General features: G+C 35.2%; 1 long non-coding RNA gene and 1 other non-coding gene across 2 annotated transcripts in view; both read left to right on the top strand.

Annotated features, from left to right (window-relative positions):
* Window positions 1–22,764, top strand: part of LOC112640497 (uncharacterized) — a 374,890-nt gene that overhangs the window by 295,450 nt on the left and 56,676 nt on the right. Inside the window, exons 18-19 of the long non-coding RNA XR_007407911.1 lie at window positions 11,803–11,916; window positions 12,315–12,394. This is a non-coding gene — a long non-coding RNA (uncharacterized LOC112640497). The remainder of the gene's footprint in view (window positions 1–11,802; window positions 11,917–12,314; window positions 12,395–22,764) is intronic.
* LOC112641772 (small nucleolar RNA SNORA20) lies at window positions 17,142–17,271 on the top strand. The gene has a single exon (XR_003124833.1). It is a non-coding gene; the product is annotated as a small nucleolar RNA SNORA20 (small nucleolar RNA).

Raw genomic sequence — 22,764 nt, 5'->3', positions numbered from 1 at the left:
TTTGTAGAACAATAATTAAAGGGATTTGGAGACACAGAAGGCAAATTATTTATTTAGAAGTAATGCAAGTATTCGTTAGAAAGGAAAATCTCCCCTGAAAACAGCAGGTCCTCATCTTCAAGCTGAAAGGATTAAAGAAAGGGGTTAGTCATTCACATCCTAAAGGACCAAGGTTTCAGAATTGATTAGTGTTCTTAGTGCTATTGAATTTCTATGTGATATCAGCATAACTTTAACTGAAATATCATTAGTTTAGGAAATTTAAGCAAATTAATGACTAGAGATTGAGTAAAATATGATTGGCAATAATTTTTTGAAGATCTCTCTTCAGAGGAATACGGTTACTGAATCAAAATTGCAGGGAAAAAGTGACAAATAATCAGGGTCTTTGCTGTAATTTTCATATTTGGGTTGGGAGCCAGCTTCCTCAGAAATCAGCTTGATAGTTCCCTCTCCTTCCATGTCCTTGGCACACAGAGCAGCTGCTTGTCTCTGGAGTCCAGCTGTGAAGAATTTAAGGGAGCCCTCTCCAGGAGTGCCAGCCCCAGGAATGTTCTCCATGCAGATTTCTCCCAGAATCTCAATATGGCAAAGCTCACCATGGGACCATCTTTTTAGTTAGACTTGCCAACAAATGTAAAAATATTTGGCATGCTCTTTCCACCTTTGCTACTATTAATTTAGTCTTTGCCTCTGAAAAGTATTGCCAAGAGTAAAGTTTCCTGTGTTTATTTTATTTCTAGCATGACATCTTGCTTTGAAAACTTTGAGTATGTGTATAGGCTGGGAAAGAAAAAAATAGGCTCCACTTTTTCCCTCTTTGCATTAATACACAGTCTAAAGAGGAAATTCAGGATAAATGATGAAAGTCATGGGCTTTATAAGATCTGTGGAGAGAGTTTATATGCTGGCCTGATGATAGACATTTCATTGTACTTTCAAAGGCACCTCGATGGCAAATAACCTTTGAGGGAACCTTAGTAAATCATTAAAAAGCAAAACAGACAAAGAAATTGGAAATTGGAAAGATGTATGTGCATTTATTCATTGTTGTTGGAGGATATGGGGGGTAATAAGTATTAGAACCTTTATTGTTTGTTTTAACTTTGGTACCCAGAAGATTATGGTCCATTATAGATAACAAGAGAAAGCAATAGGTTCTAAGGTTGAATAATCTTACGGAGATGAAGGACTTGGATATCTTGATGTGGAGTGAAGGGAGGATATTATCATGAAACTGACTTATCCCTGGTGTTTGACATAGTAACTATATCAGAAAAAGGTGGTAGATAGAAATATAAATTGGTGAAGAAAAGGCATAGCAAGGCTTTCAGATACCACTTAGTTTGCCTCATGGTGACCAGGGAGCTCTACATAAGAGAAATGCTGTCATCTCGCTAATTATAAAACCTACAGTTTTAGAAAACTAATGGATTTTAGTGGAGAAATTCATACCTTAAGAAAGTGACAACCACGATAAAAAAAAAATCAGTTTTCCTAAGGCAGTTAGCATGGACTCTGTAATGAACTAAAAAATGGGAAATTTAATTTGAATTTTCCGAACTGTGTGCCCAGACATGTAGGACTGAAACACATTTTCAGAAAGCTATAAAGCAACCATATTTCTTGACAAGGACTGATAATCTGCTTACACAAAGAACTTTTTTTTTTTTATCAGAGGGCTTCAAAGAATAAGTATAAAATTAACTATCATATTATCATTTACAACTAGGGAAAATGAATGGGTGGTAGGGAAGTGATTAATATAAAAGTTCCATGAGTCAAAGTTCATATTTTCTATTTTTAATCTAGAGTTACTGTATTCTCTTTGTTATTTTAAAGTCAAAAGAATTTTATTATATTTTTTCCAAAGATATACCATATTTAAGAGAGTTCGATATTTCAAATAATAAAAATATTACCAAGTTGTTTTTATTTTGAAAATACTTGGCACAATAAAATTTCAAGACACCAAAATGATTCTTCTCACTTTCTGGATATCAAGTCTGTGATCCTTTGTCACTCAAAGATTTTGTCAATGCAATAAGGAAAGAGAACAGAACATAGCCTCAGAGCACTGATTAATTTATAGGAGTAGTGGCTGGTATTATCACAGAGAACCTAAGGAAAGTAGAAGACACATTTGCCAAAAGAGTGAAGGTCCAGAGAGGATGGTAGGACATGCCACATGAAACCTCAATATCAAAAAGAAAATGTGGAGAAAGGAATCCTGGATATAAAAGCTATTTTTGGAAGGAGCAGGACAAGAACATTAAAGACAAATATTGTCTACTTTGGAATCCTGTCTAGTGCATGACGTGCCTAGGTTAACAATATAGGAGCCAGAATAGACTGGATGTCACAGCTTTCATATTCCACATCATTGCTCTGAGGAGATTCGAAAGAATGACACTAATCCCTGATCTTTGGCTGCTGAAGGGCATGGGCAGCCGTCATCCCCTGAGCCCTTACAACTGTCAGATGTAGCGCTGAACCCTTAATTCTCCATCTCATTTGATTCTCATACCAGCCTAATTATCGTGAATAATATCCCCCACCCTGGTTTTGTTGGTTTTGTTTTTTTTTTGTTGTTGTTGTTTTTAGCAGAAGATCCTGAAACTCTTCACTAAATGACTCTAAGTTCAAACAAAAAATAGCAGTACATCCAGGGTTTAAACCTGAAGCCATCTGACTCCAAGACTCTTGCTATATATCCGGGTGTCTTGAGACAAAGGAACTCCTCTCAGAGAAATGTCTGGGTAACTTGATGCTGTTTGGTCTCCGGGCTCTGAGCTCAGCCCAGAGCAGCAGACCTCTCTAGCTGGGGCAGGAATTGAAGGAAAATTCCTGGGACTTTAGCACTTCCTCTAGCTAGTCTCAGGCTCTCCCTTCTGTTCTCCCCCAACAGATTCTAAGATGCAAATATCCTACCTCTGCTCCAAAAAGAGAAAATGGAAGTTGGAAGGAGAATGCGAGTCTTAGAGAGGCAAGGGACTGAATGCCTGTCCAAGTTTCTCCATTTCCTGGCCTCTCAGTCACCACCTAATTCCCAGCATCAAAGAGGATGTAAGGAAAAGCAGGCTTTGGAAGGACAGGGGCTCTTCACCCTCTGCAATTTTTCCCTCTGTGTCCCTAATTCCCCTTGAAATCCATTGTCCCTTTCTCTAGCTGTGACATAGTCCTTTAAAAACAGACCACTTGTTCTTGGAATTTGGCAGGGAAGAGGGCAAGACTTCATCATCGGGTGAGTTAATTGTTATATCCTGTAAGGATGTCTACATGGCAGTCCTAATTGTGCCTTTCGCTGCCTATAAAGTAAGGTGGTTTTTTTTCTTTAATTTTTAATCAAGCCCCTGAAAATCCTCAGGGCAAAGAGAGTTTATAAATTGCACTAATTGGAATGGAGCTATTTCTAAAACATGCCTTAACACAGAGGGTTTTTCTTTTTCTAGAGCATCCAGTGCTTTACCCCAGATAGATAAGATAGTTAATCCTCCTTCACTTATTACTCTTCTGTCCTGTGTCTGAACACACTGACTAACCTTTCCCTGCGGCCTTGGCATGCACCACAAGTACAGGCGGTGATGTGGAAGGATAAAAACATTACTCAGACACTTTACGAAAGTTTCTAGCACTTGGCAATACTCAGTCTGACCTTTATGTTGGATTTTGCCATCATTTTAATCACTTTACCATCACTTGCAGGAGAGAATGTGTCTTTAAAAGTGCCCTATTTAGGGAAGGCGTCAGAGCCAAGACTAAGTGTACATTCTCATTATTTCACATGTTGTCAAAGTAACCAGCACAGTGCAATGACAGCATTTGAAGAAAATAGGTTTGTGAAAGCTCTTTGTTCAGGTAGGAGGGCATTCTATTGCAATTATTTATATTTGGATATAATCTTTTTATTGATATTTTATGCATATTCAATAATACAAAGAATAGTTGTGAGGTTATTGCATCCAAAATTTTACTTTTAATTTTCTGGGACTATTGGCAAAACCCTTATAAAATTCTATGTCTTTTGTAAGAGGCTTCAAGAGTTTTTGGGCTGTCTGCTGTATTCTTTGTTTCTGTGTATTTGGCTGATTTCTATAACTATTTTACTGTAACTGTATATTTGGCCAATTATTTTACTCTATTTCACTTGCAAAAAATTAATTCACACATAGCATGTTGAAAGAATTTCCAGTGTGATGTCTAACACCCCCAAAGATAAGGCATTTGATTTTAAACTGATTATTACTACTGTCAATTCATCTTATTTACTTTTTCATTTTTCTATTTTAAAAAATATCAAGCCTACAGAAAAGTTTCAAAGAGGACTCTGGGAGTTTAATTGTAGACATCGTGACACTTAGTCCAGTACTTCAGCATTTCTCTCCTAAAATTTGGGACCTTCTCCCATAAACTGCAATACAATCACCATAAGAAAATTTAACATTGAGATGAAACTTTTATCAAATAAACACTGTTCATATTCAAATTTCCGAAGTTTTCCAATGAAATTCTTTATAATTACTCATATACCTCCTTCCAGGATCCAATGAAGAAGAATCATGCATTGCATTTAGTTATCAAGTGTCTTTATCCTCCTTTAATCTAAAACAATCCCCAGTTATTTTATTCTTATGGCATTAACATTTTTTTAAAGAGACCAGATCATTGTTTTGCACAATATCCTTAAAAATGACTATTTTCTCCTAAGTAGATTCAGGTAGAGTATTTTGGGCAGGACTACAACAGTTGTGATGTGTCCTTCACAGAGCATCATATAAGGAAGTACATGATATCAGTGTATCCAAGTTTGGAAATTAAGTTTGATTATTTGGCAAAGTAGTGTCTGTTGTGTTTCTTCATTGTACAGGTACACTTTTGTGATTAATGAGTACTCTGCAAGGTGATATTTTGAGACTGTATGAATATTGAATAATTTTTTTTCTCCAGTAATCCTTCCCTCAATGGTTTTGGTATCCATTAATGCATATTGCTTGGATTAGTCATTACTCTGGTGCCAGAAAGATGGTGATTTTCCAATTTTATAATTTCCTCTGCATTTGTTCATTGTCATTTTCTGTAAAGAAGAACTTTGCATTCTCTACCTCCCCAACACCTGAAATAATTATTTTTGGGTATAATTATGAACTGATGGACTCCTTTTTTTCCCAATGTATTATAATTTATTCCACTCATTATTTGTTATACTGCTCTAGTTATTCCAAATTAGGCCCGTGGAAACCCTGCTAGGCTCTGTTAACCATCTCAATTGTCCTATTCCCTTAACTTGCTTATTATAAATAAACTTCGAAGATAATTAAAAATAATTTTTAGCCCAGTTATTTGTAGCAGTATATCAACTCCCTTATCACATTTGTTTTCACCTGTGAAAAATTGTGTAATGGCTCATCTTCAATAATATATGAAGAGCTTAGAAGTTGTCACTCCTCTTTTCATAAGAAAAAAACTGAACATACTGAAAACCAGTGATCTTTCTTGAACATAGCAACAAACTAAGATCTCAGGTCAAGCTGCTACCTCAAAACCATGCAAATTCAGAGAGTTACAAAAATGGTCTGCCCACCTGGAGCAGAAGTCATGGGAGCCATAAACTTATAGCAAGAGTTAAATGGTAATTTTTATAATGAATTTTCAGATGCTGAGTGTGGACTCGGATGAGAATGAGAAACTCCTGGGGCATCCATTCTGAGGGGGAACCCTGCACTTTAATGGCATTTGCCTCCAGAACCCCACCATCTTCCTGGTGAAGAGCCAGGAAAGATCTCCTGTACCTCTGGCAGGGGGAGGGGAAAAGTAAAATTTAAAAACCATAACAAAGTCCCATCCATTCTTCAGGGTTCAAGACTTTACCAGAGCCTTATTCCACCTAGGAGACGGCCATACATAAAACTCTGGTGCCATCTCGGTTCACCAAAGAGGGGGAGTAAAGCTAAGAAATATTGGTGAAAATTACAGCCCGGTGACACAGGCCCACTAAAAGACTGAGATCTCCCCTGACACACACACATACCACTAAGGCTCCAGTGTAATAGTGAGTTAAAGCTGAAGAGGCTGCAAGACAGACTGTCATTGAGCAGTTCTTAGGGAAGTTGAAAGTGATAGCAAAGACAAAAACAAAGGCAATAAAGGTATTTGAATCCTCTAGTATGTACAACTATATAAAATGTTGACCACTGCCCAACTTCTAGGTAGAATAACATGAAACTTCTGTGAAGTTTCTAAAGACTGATTTACTTAAGTTCCTAGTACCTAATTCCTTTGTTATGTTTGTGTTGTAACATTCCATATGTAATCTGTGATTTCTGCCTATAAAAAATCAATATGGTAACACATATAACATGAAGGAAAACTTAATTTTTGATTCAGTATTAGACCAAGTTATATGTATAATTAACGAAGTACAATTACAAAGTAATATTAAATCAATAGACACCCCCAAAAAAGGCAGACTATTTTCCTTAGGAACAGAGAAACTAAAGTGAAATATTTGCATTGTAGGGACCTGCTGGTTTTATGGTCACATCTGCTAACCAGTCTGTTGTATCCTTGGCTCACAGAGATCCCCATGACTGCTGAAAAAAGTGATTCTTCCTGAAACATTTCCCCTTCATGTACCCTAGCATATTTCAGCAGTTTGTATTCCCAAAACTCGTGGTTGAAAAACAGCCTCATGCCTACATTTCCTGAAAAGAAGATCAGTCCAGAGGTGATTCAGTAACACATGAAGCTTGCTCTCCAGACATAAATATGAAATACAAATCAGAACACTGGCATAAAAATGACAGAAACCTCATCATATTGAGTTGGGAAGTCAACCTTATTATTAGTTAACAGGGATTGAGTGTTCTTTGGCAGTTGGTGGTGCCAACAAAGGGCTAGGTGCTGTAGAGAACACAGACAAAGTTCTTGCCCAGGGGGCTCATAATCAGATTAGACAAACCAGACACTCACACAGTCCAGCAGTCTGGAGTGGAGAAAGTTGGGTTTATATGGGGAACCTAAGGTCACTCTGTCCATAAGCATACTGTTTGCCTCCAACAAGCTTGTTCTCTTGTGTTTCTTCCAAACACAGAAGAAAACCTTAACATTCTTCCTCATGATTTTCATTTCAACACCACCCAGGAAGTCTGTTTTGCAAGTACTGTTGGGTTTTCATTGTCAAATGACAGGATTTAGGATAAATTCTATAAGCACATGGTCTGGTTTACTGGAGAAGGAAGGGCAAAAATCACAAGGCCAGAGTCACTAAAAGAGAAGCAAAATGATGTAGGAGAACATTTTTTATGGAGACCATCAGAGCCAGTTTTCTACTGAGGCTGCAATACACAAATTTAGAAGTTCAAATTTTTTAGATTCCACATGTAAGTGAAATCATGCAGTATTTGTGTATCTGGTTTATTTCATTTAATCCATTTATCCATTGACAAACACTTTAGGTTGTTTTTGTATCTTGGCTATTGTGACTAGTGCTGCAATAAACATGGGTGGGTATCTCCTTGAGATACCGGTTTTGTTTCTTTTGGATACATACCCAGCATGGGATTATTGAATGATAAGGTTTTTAATTTTTTGAAGAAACTCTATACTGTTTTTAATTTTTTGAAGAAACTCTATACTGTTTTCTATAATAACTGTACCAATTTTGACCTCTACCATCACTGTACCAGATTGTTGAAGATCAGTTGATCACATATATGGATCTATTTCCAGATTATTCTGTGCCATTGGTCAGTGTGTCTGTTTTGATATCAGCACCATACTGTTTTGATTACTATAGCTTTGTAACATGTTTTATAATCAGAAAGTATGATGCTTCAGCATTGATTTTTTTTTTTTTTTTTGCTTAAGATTGCTTTGGCTATTTGGGGTCATTTATAGTTATATATGAATTTTAGGATTCTTTTTCTATTGTGAAAAATGCTGTTGTAATTTTGATAGATATCTGTACATTACTTTGCATAGTATGGATACTTTAATAATATTGATTCTTTCAACTCATGAACAAAGGCTATTTTCCCATTTCTTTGCATTTTCTTCAATTTCTTTCATCAATATTTTATAGCTTTTAGTGTAGAGATCTTTCACCTCCTTGGTTACATTTATTCCTAAGTATGTTATTCTTTTGTAGTACCAAAATTGTAAATGTGATTGTTTTCTTAACTTGTTTTTTGGATAATTCATTGCTAATGTATGCACATGCAACTGATTTTGTATGTTGATTTTATATCTTGCAACTTTACTGACTTTATTAGTTCTAAGAGCTTTGTGGCTGACTCTAGGGTTTTCATATATAAGGTCATGTTGTCTGCAAATAGATGCACTTTTACTTTCTTCTTTCTAATTTGGATACTTTTTAATTCATTTTTCTTGTCTAATTTCTCAGGCTAGGCTTTCTAGTACTATGTTGAAAAGAGGTGATGAGAGTGAGCACCATTGTCTTGTTCTGATCTCAGAGGAAGAGGAAAAGCTTTCAACTTTTCATCATTAAGTCAATGTTAGCTGTAGGATTGTCATATATGGCCTTTATTATGTTGAGGTGTATTCTTTCTATACCTAATTTTTTGAAAGTTTTTACCATAAAGGGATTTTAAATTTCATCAAATTATTTTCTGCATTTATTGAGATGGTAATTTTCCTTTATTCTATTAATGTAGTATAACGCATTCCAGAGATAAATCCCATTAGAAAATGGCATATGATTCTTTCAATATGTTGTTGAATTTGTTTTGCTAGTTTTTTGAGATTTTTACATTTATGTTCAACAAGGACATTAGCCTGTGGTTTTCATTTGTTGTAGTGTCCTTGTCTGGCTTTGGTATCATGGTAATACTAGCCTCATAAAATGAGTTTGGAAGTATTCCTTCCTCTTCAATTTTTTGGAAGAGTTTGAAATGAATTGGCATTAAATGTTTAATTCCTTCCTTAAATGTTTGGTAAAATTCACCAGTGAAGCCATCTGGTTCTGGGCTTTTTAATGGGAGATTTTGTGTTATTGATTCAATATTCAGTATTCTTTTCAGATATTCTATTTGTTTGCAATTCAATCCTGCTAGGTTGTGTATTCTTAGGAATTTATCCACTTCTTCTAGGTTACCCTCTTTTGATTCTTTTTATTTCTGTGTATTAGTTGTAATGTCTTCTCTTTCATTTACAATTCTATTTCCTTGAGTCATCTCTTATTTTCTGGTTCTTTCTAGCTAAAGGTTTGCAAATTTTCTTTATATTTTCAAAAGCCCTCTTTCATCTTTCATATCATCTTTCTAGTCTCTATTTCATTTTTTCAGCTCTAATATATATTATTTCATTCCTTCTGCTAATGGTAATGAGTTATTCCTTTCTGAGTTCCTTAAATTGGAAAGTTGGGTGTTTTATTTAAGATCTTTTTTTTTTTTTTTCTTAAAGTAGACATTTGTCAATATAAACTTCCCTCTTAGAATTGCTTTTGCTGCCTCCCATAAGTTTTGGCATGTTGTGTCTCCATATTTATTTGTCTCAGGTAGTTTTTTATTTCCTTTTTTTTTTTTTTTTTTTTTTTAGATTTTATTTATTTATTCATGAGAGACATACACACAGAGAGGGAGAGAGGAACAGACATAGGCAGAGGGAGAAGCAGGCTCCATGCAGGGAGCCTGACCTGGGACTCGATTCCAGGTCTCCAGGATCACACCCTGGGCTGAAGGTGGCGCTAAACCGCTGAACCACCTGGGCTGCCCTTTTATTTCCTTTTTGATTTTCTTTTTGACCTATTGATTGTTCAGGAGTATGTTAATTTCCATGCATTTCTGAATTTTTCAATTTTCTCCTATTATTGATTTCTAGTTCCTGCATTGTGTCCAGAAAAATTACTTGATATGATTTTAATCTTCTTCAATTTGTTAAGACTTCTATTTTTGGCCTAATATATGGTCTATCCTAGAGAATGTTCCAAGTGTGCTTGAGAAGAATGTGTTTCCTGCTGCTGTTGAATGAAATCTTCTGTACCTGTCTGTTAGGTTAATTTGGTCTATAATTGTATTCAAGTTCTTTGTTTCTTTATTGATTTTCTTTTTTTTTTTTTCGTTATTGATTTTCTATCTGAATATTCTATCCATTTTTAAAAGTGATGTATTAAAGCCCCCTATTTTATTTATCACTATTTCTCCCTTTAGTTCTGTTGATATTTGCTTTATAAATGTAGGTGTTCCAATGTTTTGTACATATGTATTTATAATCATTATATCCTCTTGATGAAATTGATCGCTTTGTTATTATATAATGACCTCTTTGTCTCTTATAACAAGTTTTGACTTAAAATATATTTTGCCTGATATAAGTATAGCTACTCCCATTCTCTTTTAATGACCATTTCCATGTAATATCTTTTCCACCCCATTATTCTCAGTTTATGCATGTCCTTATAGTTAAATTAAGTTTCTTACAGGTGGTGTATAGAAAGGTCTTTTAAAAAAAATCCATTCAGCCACTCCATATCATTTGATTGGAGATTTTAATCCATTTACATTTAAATTAATTACTGATAGGTAAAGCTTACTGTTGCCATTTTGTTCATTATTTCCTAACTATTTTTTAGTTCCTGTTTTCCTGCATCCTCTCTTGCAGTCTTCTATGTGATTATGATTTTTTACATGAAATTCTATCCTCCTCATTTTTTGTGTATCTACTAATTTTTCTTTGTTCTTCTCATGAGGCTTATAAAATCATAGTCATAACAGTCTATTTTAAGCTGATAACTTCATTCACATATGAAAACTCCATACTTTTACCCTCCCACATTTCATGTTATTCATGTCATAATTTATATCTTTTTGTATCTGTTATAAATACTATAGATATAGTTATTTTTAATACATTTGTCATTTAAGTTTTATAATAGAGTTAAAATTATTTATGCACTACCATTACAACTTAAGAATATTCTGAATTCTTACCTTTACAGTGAGAGATATATTTTTATGTTGCTAAGTAGCAACCTTTAATTTCACTTTAAAGAACCACTCTTCGAATTTCTTATAAGGCAAGTATAGTGGTGATAAGCTCCCTCAGGAAGCAGACCCTTTTTTGAGTTCCATACCCTGGTTGCTATAAGCCCCTGTTCCTTTTTCCTTAGCTGCCCCCAGATTTTTCACCTATGCTGAGCCAATCCCTTCAGTGATCAGAGGAGGGTGAGAAATAAGTGGATCTCTTAGGTAGCATCCTGCATGGCTGGGAAATCTATGTGTCCACTGTGTCCTCATTTTCCCCTGTGGAAGTGATTGCAACCAAGATCTCTCATGGCATTGAGCTGTGCCACCTTAGTGGAAGGGCTACATGGGTAAAGTAAAACTAATCTTACCTTCTTCAATGAATCTTGGACTTTCTGATCCAGTAGAATGCTGGGACTTCTCCACTGGACTCCCAGGGTTCCACAAAGGTATTTTCATCTGTGGTTAGTTATAAAAAACAATGATTTTCTATGTGGTATGGCTGGAAAGACCTCTTCTGCCATCCTGTGATATCAATCTCCAAATTTGGAAAATTTTCACAATTATTTTTTCAATACTTATTCAGTCTTGCTCTCTTTTTCCTCTCTCTTGAGTATCTTGATGATACAACTGTTACATCCTTTGTTATTATCCCACAGGTTTAGGAGGTTATGCACATTTTCTTCTCAGTTTACATTTCTTGTGTTATCCAGAATAGGTGGATTCTATTGATAACTCCTGAAGTTACCTAATTTTATCCTCTGTACATTTTCATATTAGGTTTTGAGATTCTGGACCTTATTCTATTTTCTGTTTTGCCTAGCTTTTTGGACACCACTTTGGTAGAGGAGAGGAGGACTGCACTTCTTTATTATTGCCAAATGGAGGTCAAAGTACAGGTTCCCCACTTGGTTTCTATTGGCACTTGGGAGAACAGGTACTGCTTATTTGAGTTGCGTCAAGTGAGAGTTCTGGCTCTCCATATGGTTTCCTCTGACACAGAGGTGAGGTGGACTTATTACCAGTGGGTGATGGCAAAAGTCCCGATTCTTTACTAGGCCTTATCTGATACTGCCCTAACAGAGAAAGGGAAAGGACTTCATTACTGTTAAGGGTGGAAGTCTAGGCTCCCCACTCAGCATTTGATGTCATAGCTGTGGGTAAAGCCATAGTTTTTCCGTGTTGTTTGTCTATAATAAAATGGCTATTATCTAAAAGCTTTCTGTCTTGCCACTTTGCCCTTTCCCTAGTCCTTTGGCCTGACAGAACTTTTATCAGAACATTTTACTTTTTGTTTAATTTAATGTAATTCAATTTTATCTTGTTTTGTTTTAGATTTGTGTTCATCAGCATTTCTAGGTTTTTGGCTTCTTCAACTCCAAGTCTAGGATATATGTGATGAAAAGAAACCCCAGGTAATTCACTTCTGTGTTGTTCCTTCTGTCTTGAAGTCCTATATCATCTTTTTCTTCCCTCCACCCTTCAGAGTCATCTTATGTTGTTTTTCCTATGGTGTCCACAAATTTTAGTTTTACTTAGTGAGAAGAATAGGAAAAAATATACCTACTGCATTTTGCTAGAATTGGAAGTTCTGCTCTTTCAAGTCAAAATGAGGCATGAAGTAGCAGTCAGTGGGAGTTGTTGCTTGAAACAGTAATAAACCTGTGACACCTCTATTGTTAGCAAATTGACCTTAGAAATATAAAAAATTTGGGTCTCTTCAAAGTGAACCAATCTTCTTCTCAATCTGTTCTTTCTAGGAAGTTGCTTTATTACAAAAAACAAATTCCATGGTGAGGATTGAGGTAGGCGGGTGGGTGGGGTGGGGAGGAAATATAGCTTTTGCCTCTTTCTGGTTTATTCATTGCCTACTACTGCTATAGGTAGGGTAGTGTAATGGTTAAAACCAAGGCTCTGAAGTCAGACTGCATGGATTCAAAGTCTGGTTTAATCATGTGCTATATTATATGAACTTGGGTAAGTCTCCTAACTTCTCTAAGTTTTCTCTACTATAAATGGAGATAATAACATTATTTCTCTCACCAGATTATATATATGGGATCAAATGAGATTTTAAAAATCACTTAGCAGAAAGCCAGACATGCCATAAGTGTGCAGCAAATGATAGCTTGTTGTTAATATATGAATATGCTACGTATATGTAATATAGAAACATTAATAAACACTTGTTGAATAGATCTTGTCTCTTTTCCATTATGCCTTAGTTTTAAGCATTGCCTTATAATGTATTTAAGCCTTATTTGGTATTTCTTCTAACAGAGAACTCACATAATCTTGGGTGTTGAAGACTTGCACTATGTCACCATATTCTAACGTGTTATTTTGGCCAACCCATTCCAGCTGGATGGTGGATAGGGAAAACAAATCCAGTTGGTTTCCTAAAATACAAAGACTTTGTCAGAGAGGAAACTATTTTTATGTACAAATGAACAATTTCTGATAATTCAGGTAATTCCAGACAGACGAGGCAAGTTTTTATGCTTAGGATTTTCCAGAGGAGCTGTTTGTATTACTCGGATTTATCCAACTTTCTCTCTCACTTTGGCAGTATAGACCTGATTCTAAACATACCATGCAATAAGCTGTACATTTGGCTGAAAGTTTATTCTGTTTGGTCCAAATGGCATTAAAATCATTAACTAAATACACAGTGACTTGGAAGGAAGAAGAAAAAGAACTCAAATGAAAAATTATTTTTATTGCCAAAAGCTGAGTTCTCAGGCTGCTACAACCTGACTAACACCCAAGACAGGCAAGAGGCAGTCATCTTTTATGTTCTAGGTGTTAGTGATGACATGAATTATAGTGGGAAAAAAATACAGTATTTTTTAAGGTTCTGGCTGGTTTGAAAAATTAATGAATTTTCAATATTGAATTTAAAAATTATTCATTTGCAAGTCTTTCTATTTTTTCTTCTTTGGTTTTGAATTAAATCTTTTTTGTTGAAATGGCAGATTTTCAGAATACTCTCACTACCATTATGCTTTCTATTTACATGCTTCCAATACATTGGTGTCATATTTTATCCTTTATAAGTTTCCAGAACACTAGGTGACTTTTCTTGACAAACACATTGAAAATAGACAAGAAGACTCCCAATCAGTGCTGCACCACTGTATTCTCTACCTTGCTATTTGGTCAAACCAATATTTTGGTCAAGTAAAAAGAGACAAGAAAAAAAATTAATAACATACTATAAATTGTCCTGATAAGGCAAAGCAAAAAGTGACTGTGGACTAGGTTCAGCAAACACATGCTGATAATACTCTAAATAAATAACCAAAAATCATTGATGTTTTTTAGAACATTAATTTGTAATGTTTTCTTTTTATTCCTTTTAAAAATTATTTGATCTATCTATCTATCTATATCTCAAATATCTAATATCATGTTCGTAAGCACAGGAAAATATTAACTGATACTTTTTATTATTCCTGCCTAAGGACCTCAATATAATTTGAAGGGCCTTTGTGTTATAAATATTAAGGTCTAGGTACTACTTCTTTATAGAAAGTTTTTGATCTATTAAATAAAAAGAGAAAGCAGACAATAAGGAATGTAGAACCAATAATTACATGTAGCCCATATTAATATATGTAAAAATGAAATTGGACATTATAAAAATGTTTTAAAAATATAAATGTATGAATAAAGTTAAACTATAATCCTGTCACCAAATGATAACCAAAGATAGTGTTTTGTAGTATATCCTTCCAAGCATTTTTCTGGTCATATATATATAAATATTTCTTTTAAGGGGAAAGGGGTAGAGGGAGAGAGAGAGAGAGAATCTGAAGCAGGCTCCATGCCCAACAATGAGCCCAATGTGGAGCTTCCCTTCCTCTATTTCATCCATTCCCCCATCCACCTCCCCTCTGGTAACCATTTGTTTTCTATAATTTAGAGTGGGTTTCTTTGTTTTTTTTTTTTTTTTCTCTATTTTATCCTTTCCTTCTTTATTTTATCTCTTAAATTCTACATATAAGGGGAATCATATGGTATTTGTCTTTCTCTGACTGATTTCACTTAGCATTATATTCTCTAGATCTATCCATATTGTTACAAATGGCAAGATTTCTTTCTTTTTATGGCTGGATAATATTCCATTGAATATATACCACATTTTTATCCATTCATCTATGGATGGATGGACACTTGGGCTTCTTCCATAGTTGGCTATTATAAATAATGCTGCAATATACATAGGATTGCATGTATTCCTCTTAATTAGTGTTTTTGGATTTTTCACCCAATAGTATGATTCCTGGATCATAGGGTAGTTCTATTTTTAAATTTTTTTTTTAAGTAGGCTCCACATTCAGCGTGGAGCCCAATACAGGGCTCGAACTCACAACCCTGAGATCAAGACCTGAGCTGAGATCAGGAATTGGATTTAACCAATTAAGCCACTCAGGTGCCCCCTATTTTTAACTTTTTGAGAAACCTCTGTACTGTTTTCCACAGTGGCTAAACCTGTTTGCATTCCTACCAACAATGCAAGAGGGTTCCTTTTTCTCCACATCTTTACCATCTTTCTTTTTTTATTATTTAAATTCAACTAGCCAACATATAGTACATCATTAGTTTCAGATGTATTGTTCAGTAGTTTGTCAGTTGTGTATAACACCCAGTGCTCGTCACATCATGTGCCCTCCTTAATGCCCATCACCTAATTACCCCATCACTCCACCCACCTCCTCTACAGCAACCCTCAGTTTTTTTCCTATAGTTAAGAGCCTCTCATGATTTTTCTCCTTCAGTTCAGCCTCTCATGATTTTCCATTCAGTTTTCCCTCCCTTACCCTATGATCCTCTGCCCTGTTTCTTATATTCCACATATAAATGGAAGGACATCTTGACTCTTTCCACATTTTTACTGTTGTGGACATTGCTCCTATGAACACTAGGGTGCAAGTGCCCCTTCATTTCACTACATCTGTATCTTTGGGGCGAACACTCAGTAGTGCAATTGCTGTGTTGTAGGGTAGCTCTATTTTTGACTTCTTGAGGAACTTCCATACTGTTTTCCAGAGTCGTTCTACCAACTTGTACTCCCACCAACAGTGTAAGAGAACACTGGCAGAAACCTCTTTGGCTTTGGTCACAGCAACTTCTTACTAGACACATCTCCAAAAGCAAGTGAAACAAAAGCAAAAACGGACTATTGGGACTTCATCAGGATAGAATAGCTTCTGCACAGCAAAGGAAACAGTCAACAAAACTAAAAGACAACCTACAGAATGATAGAAGGTATTTGCAAATTATCTTATTACCTAAAGGGCTAGAATCCAAGATCTATAAAGAACTTATCAAACTCAACACTCAAGAAACAAATAATCCAGTCAAGAAATGGGAGAAGACATGAGCTGACACTTCTCCAAAGAAGAGTTACACATGACCAACAGATACATGAAAAAATGCTCAACATCACTTGGCATCAGGGAAATACAAATCAAAAGCACAATGAGATACCACTTTATACCAGTCAGGATGACTAAAATTAACAAGATAGGAAAGAACAAATATTGGCAAGGATGCAAGGAAAGGCCAACCAACATCTGCTGTTTTTCTCCATGTACTTTTTGATTTCTTCTTTAATTTCTTTGTTGTTCCATTCCTTATTTACAAACATATGTAACCTTACCGTATTTATGCTATTTTTCAGACTTTTCTTGCAGTTTATTTCTAGTTTCTAGTTGCATAAAGTTGTAGTCAGAAAAGATGTACGATTTAACTTCCATATTTTTTAATTTGTTGAAATTTATTTCATTGTCTAATATGTGATCTATTATGGAGAATGTACCATCCGCACTTGAAAAGAATGTGTATTCTGCTATTTTAGGGTGGAATTTTCTGACTATATTTGCTGGATCCATCTAATCCAGTGTGTCATTCAAAGCTACTGTTTCCTTGTTGATTTTTGGTTTGGATGATCTGTCCATTGATGTGAGTTGTTAAAGTCCTCTACTATTATTATTGTTTTATTATCAATTAGTTCCTTTGTGTTAGCCATTAACTGTTTTATGTATTTGGGTGTTCACATTTTGAGTGCATATATTTACAATTGTTATATCTTACTAGATTGTCCCCTTATTATTATATAGTGTCCTTTTTTGTTTCTTGTTAGAGTCTATTTTGTCCCTTCCCATTGATTGCTGCTCTAGTCTTTTAGTGATATAAGCAGTTATATACATGAGAGAGAACAGTATTAGGGTGTTGCAAAAGGAGATGGGAGTAACCATTTCATCTCTTCTGTGAAGTCCAGACATTGCTTTAATGTCTGAATCATGCAAGCAGGATTCAACCAAGGTGCTTATGGTGAATATAGACTTACTTTATAAAAACATTGATTTAAGAATTTTACTTTACTTTTTAAAATAGCACTAAATCTCATACATCTGCATCAATTATCTTATGTGAGGCAAATGATTTCATGTGTCATAAGATGGAGTGCTCTTTACATGATGCTCTTTGTGTTTTGAAGAGAGTTTTGGGGTCAAAATCCGTGGTTCCAGGTGGGATACTATAGAAGCAGCCCCTTCCATATACCTTTAGAACTACAAAACCAGATGAGGCCTCAGAAACAGCTTGCTATATCAGAGTTTGCAGGATCTCTTCTTATTTTTTTCTAACACACTGGCAGTTAATGCTGCCCAAAATTCCACAGACCTAGTTGCAAAGTTAAGAGCTTTCCATAATGAGGGACAAGGTAACCCAGAACACAAATTTCGTAAATGAATTGGTCTTGATTTCATCAATGGTAAACCTCAAGACAACAAACAAGCAGGGGTATTTGAACCAACCACGGTGAAAGTTAAGAGTTTAAAATTTGTGACAGAAGCTTCAATTTCTATTCTTCAAATTGATGATCTTACCAAATTACACCCAGAAAGCAAAGATGATAAGCATGGAGGTTATGAAAATGCTGTTCACTCAGGAGTCCTTGATGACTGATCTGATTTCTCTTTTATTTGTAATAATATTAGATGCAATTATCTTGTACCTTGAGTATCACATATTAAAAATAATGAGCTGTCAAAAAAGTCTAGTTTGTCCGTTATTAGTATTGGTACCCCAGCTTTCTTTTGACATACATCTGCATGATAAATGTAAATCTCCATTCCTTTACTTTCAATCTACATGTGTCTTGAGGTCTAAAATGAGTCTCTTGTAGGCAGCATATAGATGGGTCTTGTTTTTCTGTCCATTCCATCACCCATGTCATTTGATTGGTGAGGTTAGTCCATTAACATTGGAAGTAATTATTAATATGTATTTATTGCCGTTTTGTTTCTTGTTTTGTGATTAATAGTTTTTCTCTGATCCTTTCTTCTCTTGCTCTCTTTCATGATTTGCTGGGCTTTCTTTGCTGATATGGATTCCTTTATCTTCTTTGCATATCTTTTACTGGTTTGTGATTTATGGTTGCCACTAGATTGTATATAACATCTTCATATAAAGTCTATATTAAGTTGATGGCTGCCTAAATTTGAACCCATTCTTTATTCCTCTTTCCCCATGTTTTAGGTATATGGTGACATATTTTACATCCTTTTATTTTGTGAATCCTTTGACTGATTTTTATGGAGATATATTTTATTAAAATATATGTATGTATATATACACATATATTTTTATGACTTTTTGTGTTTTCTGCTTCTCATAATCTTTCCTTTCTACTCAAAGAGTACTCTTTAAATTTTTTATAGGGCTGGTTTAGTGGCCATGAATTCCTTTAGCTTTTGTTTGTATGAAAAACTCCTTAACTCTCCTATTTTGAATGATAGCCTTGCTGGGTAGAGTATTCTTGGCTGTGGATTTTTTCCTTTCAGCACTTTGAGTATATCATGCCACTCTCTGGCTTGCAAAGTTTCTGCTGAAAAATATGCTGATAGCTTTATGGGGTTTCTCTTAAATGTAACTGTCTTTTCTCTTGATGCTTTTAAAATTTTCTCTTTATCATTACTTTTTACCATTTTAATTACTATGCATCTTGATGTGGACATTTTCAGATTGATTCTGTTGGGAGATCTCTGTATTTCCTGAATCTGGATATCTGTTTCCTTCCCCAAATTAGAGAAGTTTTCATATCTTATTTCTCCAAATAAATTCTCTGCTTCCTCTTCTCCCTCTTCTCCTTCTGGGATTCCTATAATCTTGATGGAGTTGCTGAGTTCCCTAAGTCTATTATCATTTTACATATTTTTCCTCTTATCTATTCAGCTTGATTACTTTCCATTATTCTTACTTCCAGGTCACTAATTTGTTCCTCTGTTTCCTCTAGCCTTCTGTTTATTCTATCTAGTGTATTTTTAATTTCATTTATTGTGTTAATCTCTTATTGGTTCTTTAAACTCTTGTTAACAGTCTCACTGATATCCTCCACTCTTTTCTCAAGTCCAGTGAGTATCTCTATGATTATTACTTTAAATTCTTTACTAGCATGTTATTTATATGCATTTCATTTTGGTTTCTTGCTGAGGTTTTGTCCTGTTCTTTCATTTGGGACATATCCCTCTCTCTCCTCATTTTTTCTCAGCCTCTTTTCTATAGCCTAATTGTTAAATGAATAACATATGCCTATTTTAATGCCAATGTATATTTACATTGTCATTCTTAGTGACTACAAAATATTTATCATAATTTAGCAAATCTCAAATAAATGGACTATCATGTTTTCGGGGGGAGGGGCAAGGACTTTTAGAAAAATTCCTAAAATGAAATACTCTTGTATATACTTTTATGTAATTCTTCTACTATTTCCTTAGGATAAGCTATTGGGAATGAGATGGCTGGATGAAAGAGGAATCATTTTTTTAAAGATTTTATTTATTCATGAGAGACACAGAGAGTAAAGAGAGAGAGACAGAGACACAGGCAGAGGGAGAAGCAGGCTCCATGCAGGGAGCCTGACGTGGGACTCGATCCCGGGTCTCCAAGATCACGCCCTGCACTGAAGGCAGCACTGAACCGCTGAGCCACCTGGGCTGCCCAGAGGAACCATTTTCAAAGTGATTGGCATATATTGAGAAATTGTTCCCCAGGAAGTTTGCATTTACTTATGCTTCCAGCAACAGTGTACCTGTTTCTTTACACACTATTATTATTAAAAGTCATCATTCAGCTTTTTATTCCTTGCTAAACTGATGAGTGGAAAATAATAGTACATTGAATTAGAATAAGGTTTCTACTTTAATTCTAAAATTATATTTATTCATTCACCGATTATTGCTTTTAATTAAATTCTGCAGTTCATGTTTGACTTCGAGGGCATATCTAGACATACACATATTTTAGATAGAGAAAAGTTATTTTTTCTAGCCTCTCAATTTCTTTCAAATTCAAGACATCCAATAGACTCTTTGTGGAGAAAATTTACATTTGTTTAGGACATCTTCTTTATCCATTGGAAGAAAAAAAATTAGATTGGATTGTATGGTAGTAGTAATAGTAATTTTATTTCTTGTTTATATTTTATTATTTATTGAGAATTATGTGTTCCATGTGCTGAATTAAACTTTTTAAATGAATAGTCTGTTTTCCTTACCCATTTTTGTACTAGTAATAAAGTATCCCCATTGTAAAAGGTGTCATGGCTCCAAATGATAAAACCATAATTTGAGTCCAGATTTGTGTGGGATTAGAGTTTGAACTACTAGTAACTGCAATATACTACATTTTCTAGAGTAATCTTATGCTAATGATAATATGAATCAATTCTGTCCTGATGATGGAAAAATGAGATAATTAATGTCATCACATGCTACATCTGGTAGCAATGTTTTATTCCTGCATCAGAAACTTAAAGAATGAGAGGGGAGCGGATTGTCTTCTATTTTTTGCTTTCTTCAGTTCCCTTTCTTGCTGCCAGATTTCTTTTTAAGCCAGCCATCCGGGGCACAGTGGTTTGTGTGAGAGCTAATACTCTTCTTTTCCCATGGGCATTTGTCCATCCCTGTTCTGTTTCTCTTCATCTCTTCTTGGGGCAACATGTAATCTGCCAGGCCTCACTCATTACTCACTGTCAGGCCTGTATATTTGCCAGAAGTCAGAACACTGGCCTGTGTGGTTATGTGGTCCTTGGTCTCTGCCCTCTGGCAGACTAGGGCAAGAGATCTTGTCACATTGGAAAGCATTAATCTGCTATATCTCAAGCCACCAGTTCTGTTCCATTGGACCACAAACTGAGTTTTCTCCCCATTCTATAGAAAGCAGTAGCATACCAGCCAAGATGTGGCTTGGGCTTATGTTGTCTATAGACTTGCATAGCACATTGAATGGGGGCACAACTCTCCACAAGTATCTCCAAACATTTCTTACAATTCAACCTTTGTTTTCTTTTATGGAAATAAGTTTTCCACTGTGCAGATCTGGATCTGTAGCAACCCTCCACAGAAGTATGGTTTTTACCTTCATATTTTCCCACCTCTGAGACTAGTAGAATGAGAATTCTATATCACCAGAATTATATTGATTTACACAAGAGAGACATTGTTCATTTGCTCCTTTCACAAATATTCAGTGGGTACTGAATGTATGCCAGACATGAGAAATGGATGAACCAGACAGAGTAGATGCTCCCTTCATGAGATAGCACTGGGGAAGGAAGCAGCAACAAGCAAATAACCAAATAAATGAGATTTTTGATACATGCTATGAAGTAAATAAAAGTAAGATGTTGTAATAGAAGGTAATGGTTTAGGGGGTGGGAAAGGCTACTTACAATTGAATGTCAGTGAGGAGGTGACGTTTGAGCTGAGACTGAGTGACTAGAAGGCACCAGGTATGCAAAGATCTAGAAACAAACAACTCTAGCATGAGGGAACAGGGGCAGAGGCTCCAGGGAGGGAAAGATTTTGGCCTATTCTAGGAAGGCAATGTGACAAGACAATAGGGAATGAAGAATAAAGGTGGGAGACATCACAGATAAGGGTGAGTCAGATTGTGTGGGACCTAATGGGCCATGAGATTTAGATTTCATTCTAAATGCAATAGAAGACTACTGAAGAGTTTAATGTGGGAGTTTGAAAAAAAATCTGTTTCATATTTTTAAAGCATTATTCTGGTTTTTAAGTGGACTGTAAAGGAACATTGGTAGAAGGGAAACAACCAGCTGAGAGACTTTTGCAGGAATTAAAGCTGGGGATAATAGTGACCAGGATGAAAATAGTGAAAATAAAGAGAAGTAAACAGATGTGAAATATGTTTTTTTTGGTGGAATGTGTTTCTTGATGGATTGTATGGTAGTAGTAATTGTGTTGAGGTGAAGGACAAAGAAGAATCAAAGGTAACTCTAGATTTTTCACCTGAGCAATTGGCTAGACATTTACTGAGACAAAGAAGATTTGGGAAAGAACAATTGTCAAGGAGTGGAAGTTAAGACCTCTATTAGGCAGAATTATAATTGATATGCCTTTTAGATATCCAAGTGAGAATGTTCATCATGTAGTTGGATTATGTGGGATTTAGTTAAGATTAGAGTTAAAGAATCATCTCTTAATTAACTGAATCTGAAATTAAGAGAGCCTCAAATGAAAATATGTGGTTTTGAATGAGAAAGAAAATCCTTCAGTCTAGCATCTCTATTTCTGTCAGTGATACCATTTTTTTCTCACTATGCAATGCCTTAGTCTATTTGGGCTGCTATAACAAAATGCTGTAGACTGGGTAGCTTATAAACAATAGAAATGTATTTCTCATAGTTCTGGAGGCTGGAAAGTCCAAGACCAAGGAGATTATATACTAAAATACTTCATTAGAGCTT

The sequence above is a fragment of the Canis lupus genome, chromosome 33 (assembly GCF_003254725.2).
Source record: "Canis lupus dingo isolate Sandy chromosome 33, ASM325472v2, whole genome shotgun sequence".
NCBI lineage: Eukaryota > Metazoa > Chordata > Mammalia > Carnivora > Canidae > Canis > Canis lupus.
This window is presented reverse-complemented; position numbering and strand designations above follow the sequence as displayed.